Source organism: Alligator mississippiensis, chromosome 6 (assembly GCF_030867095.1).
Source record: "Alligator mississippiensis isolate rAllMis1 chromosome 6, rAllMis1, whole genome shotgun sequence".
Classification (NCBI taxonomy): domain Eukaryota; kingdom Metazoa; phylum Chordata; order Crocodylia; family Alligatoridae; genus Alligator; species Alligator mississippiensis.
Window position 1 is genome coordinate 16772766 of NC_081829.1, and position 4149 is coordinate 16776914.

The window sequence follows — 4149 nt, forward strand, 5'->3', positions numbered from 1 at the left end:
GTTTAGTGTGTTTTTTCCCATGCTAGACTCCCACTGCAATTGGGAGCTTGCATTGCTTCTTGAAGGTTTCTGTTCATGCAACTACCTGTCACTTCATAACTCTGTCTTAGTGAGACTGACACATGCTCCTGGTTAGGGCATCTGGCAGTCTTAATTATGCTCCAAACTTCAGGCTGCCTGCACCCGAGCTTTGCTGCTCCAGGATCATTGCTTCACTTTTACATAAACTGTGCTTACACTGTTTTTGACACTTAGTCCATGTGCCTCGGGCAAAGCTCTCTGTGGCGATCTGGCTCTGAGCTATGCTTCAGGACCCAGCAGTATAACTCTGTTTCTGCCCAGAAACTTTCTGCCCAAGCTAGACCTGAGGCAGCCTAGACCCTCCACACCCTTGTCCACCCTCTTCCAATACACAAGCCCTAAGCTTCTAGGAGTGGGGTTGGGAGACGAGGCAGTAGAATAGTGAGAAAAAATAACTTCAACATTGTGTGGTGGAAAGGCTTGCAAAATGAACACTAACTATTTGCAGCTCCCAGGCTGTTCTAGAGCTTAAACTCTTGCAGTTGCAGATCTGCCTGCCCAAGAAGACTTCTGAGTAGTTGCCAAAGTCCCCATTGCTATCAGGGACAGTTCTTCTTCATGAGTGTGGTGTTACCTGCCTGGGTTGGCAATGACTTTCTAGTTGTTTTCTAGTTTTGACTTCTAAAAATAAATGGAAGTCAGTCTCCAGCTGGTGGCATAAGGAACCTTCAAGTTGTGAAGTAAATGTTAACTGATACAGTTTTGCCAATCTGTGAAGAGCCATGGATAGTTCTGAAAAGTGAGAGCTGCCCCATGTAGTTCATGTTTCTTCAGACATCAGCAATATTTTAAGTCTCAATACTGTTAGCCATTTCATCGCTTAACAGGAGAGATCCAGGTTTTCTGTTTGCCATGGAAAAATGCGGAATTTCTCCTTTAAAGGAGAAGAGTGCAGGAAACCACTGTGGGAGAAAAGCACAGGGAGTGGGGCAGGGTTGGCAGCTGGGGGTGTTACCCAGCCAGGACAGAAATGTGCAGCCACAGGGCCTGGCTGGGGGAGTGGGATGGAGCCCCGGGCGGCTCATCCCGGGGGTGGTGCGAGGGTTGGCTCCCCACTGTTGTGTACATTCCCATGGAGGAGGAGTGCAGATTTCTGCATGGGGCAGAGAATGATGCAGGCTGCCTGCTGGGGGTTTGGAGCTCCCAGCCCTGCTGCCTTCTGTGGCTCAGTGGGTAGGACCTGGTATGGGAGGGTGGAGTGGGGCAGAGATGCTCGCTGCTGCTGCTGCTACCAGGACCCTTGTGCTAGCCATGCTGCCAAGGGGTGGTGCCCATCATCCCACCACTGCTGCTTGGGTGGCCATGGGAAACCTCACCATTGTAAAGCAGCTGGTGGTGGGGGCTCCTTGTGGTGGCGGTGGCAGCACAGCCTCTCCACCCTCCTGTGCCAGGTCCTGCCCACTGGGCTGTAAAGATCCCCAGGAGGAAGGGCAACAGGGTAGGGAGCCCCGAACCCACAGCACGTCCTTTCCTGTCCACAACAGGGTCTGCTCAGCTCGGGCCATCCTCACAGGAGGAGGGACGGGTCTCCATGCTCCTCTTCAGCTGCAGCCGCCCCCATAGCCTTAGCAACTGGGAGCTCCCTCTGGCAGGGCTGTTGGGGGTGCAGTGGCTTGGGAATGAGAGGTACCAGTATATCAGGGCTACTCAGCACCACAAAGCTGTTGGGGTGGAGAAGGGCAGGGGCACTGCTGAAGATGGACTCACATCCTGATGAGAAAAGGGGGCCGGTGGAGCTCAAATTTTCCATGATTAAAAAAAAAAAACAAACCCACCAAAATATATAAGTATTTAGATTTTAGTTTCTTACAATGAATGAGACACTGGTAGGCTTCCAAATTGCTTTAATATTGTAAATATATCAATAAAATATTATGTTCAACTGGTACCTGTATATATAGTGCTTCATTTTAATCACGAAAAAATGTGGATTTTGGGTGTTTTAATCGGAGAATTTGGGTTATTTATGAGAGAATGTTGGATTTCTGAACAGAGCAAACCAGGATCCTTGCTCATCAGTCTGAAAGGGAGAGGGTGTCTAGGCTAGGGCCATCCCACTTCTTGACAGCTGACAATGGGGTGGGAGGGGAGACAGACTGTACTGTAGTGCGTAAGGTGTTGCACAGAGTTGGACTGGCTCAGAGGTGCAGCCACAAAGGGAGGAAAGAGATGTTCCCCTACATGCTGTGTGGGAGCAGCCTCTTTCAGGACTGAGGGTAATGTATCCCTGCTCTCTTACCTAGGACATGCAAAGAGGACTTGTTAGGTAACTTCACCTGCCTTCATGGTATTGGAAGATAAAAGATTTTGGAAAGTGGGGTGCAGGAGGAGCAACCTGAGCTGCTGGTGTGGCTGCGCCCTGCCTGTCAGCCTGTTTTTGTCCCTCTCCAGGAAGGCAGACTGCTTAAAGTCCCTCAAGCTAGTAAGAGTCTGCCCTCCCTTCCTCTGCCCTTGATGGGGAGAGGAGGTGCTGCTGCGCACAGAGAGAAGGTAGAGGACAGAAGTGCATTTCAGAAGGATTTCAACAGATTGGAAAGCTGGGCTGGAGCTAACGGTGAAGTTCCGTAGTGAAAATGCAAGGAGCTCCACCTTGGGAAGAATGCTCACAAATACAAAATGGGTGACACCTGGCTGGATGACAGCACTGGTCACTGATGATAGAGGACAGAAGGATCTGGGACTCGGGGCAGCTGCACAAAAGGTGACTGTGGGTTTGGGAGGTATCCACAGAAGCATTAGGTGCAAAACACAAGAGGTAATAGTGCCTCAACGCTTGGCTTGTTTAGGCCTCCACTAGAGTATTATGTGCAGTTTTGGGCTCCACATTTTGAAAGGACATGGAGAAGCTGGAGAAAGTCCAGAGGCAGGTGACAAAGATGAAAATGGGGCTTGGCTTGGAGAGCAAATCGTATGAGGAGAGGCTGAAGGAACTAGACATGTTCAGCTTGCAGAGAAGGTGCTTAGGAAGGGACATGATAGCAGTCTTCAAATACTTGAAGGGCTGTCATAAAAAGAGGAAAAGTACATTTTCTCTCTTGCTGCGGAGTAGGATGCAGAGTAGTGGCTTAAAGTTGCAGCAAAGTGGGTTTAGAGTGGGTATCAGGAAGAACTTTTTCACTGTTAGAGCTGTTAGTGAGGCAGCGGAACAGGCCGCCCAGGGCAGGTGTGGATTCTTCAACACTGGAGGTGCCTAGGAGGAGGTTGCATACATACATATGGCTGGGGGAGTGATGTAGGAATAGCTATGCCTATGCTATTTTATAGGTATTTCCCATGCTTCTGGGCTTTGCTGGTTGCAGCATGGGGTTGGGAGGGAATTCTGCCTCCCACTCCAACCAGGCAGCTGTGTCAGGATTTTGTATTTTGGGTTGGGTTTTTTTTAAGCCTTCCTTAGAGGCATCGGGTACTGGCTGCAGACAAGGTTGGGGATTTTGACTGATATGTGCCAATGCTCCTGCTGAGATTTAAACCCAGAGGTTCCCGGCTACAGGGTCCTGCCTCTCCAGACAGGGTCAGGCCAATCACTATATCTGGGGTCAAGAAAGACTTTTACCCCATGGTCAGATCCATATGTTCTCTGTGTGTGTTGGTGGGGGGGGAACGTTGCCTTCCTCTGTAGCAGGGAGCATAGCTCTCTTCCTAGGATCTCTTTCATGTATTTTAACAACCTTTACAGAAGCAGGAGGTTGGCTGCCCTTTTCCTGTGGTAGGATAGGGTGTTATGTCTAGGGTTGTGTCAGCAGGGTTGACTGTAATTTTTGCTAAGAGATTAGACAATGGATTAGTGGAATGGCTTGGAAAAAATGAGGTCAGGAGAAGAGTTGTCATCGGGGCAAGTGTATGCAGGGGGAAAGATAAGGTGTGGGCTTCTTGCCAGATGCCACGTGAAAGATGTAAAACTAATAGCATATGACCAGGACTTCCTGACAGTCATTGTGAACCAGACCCATTGCGTTTCCAAAGTAGCCTGTACAGAATCTGCTTGTGCAGATCTGCTCTTTGCTCAGCTGGGAGTGGCACTGGAAAGCAAAGCAGTTTCTGCTTTCAGTTTTCATTCCAGGGTGAATA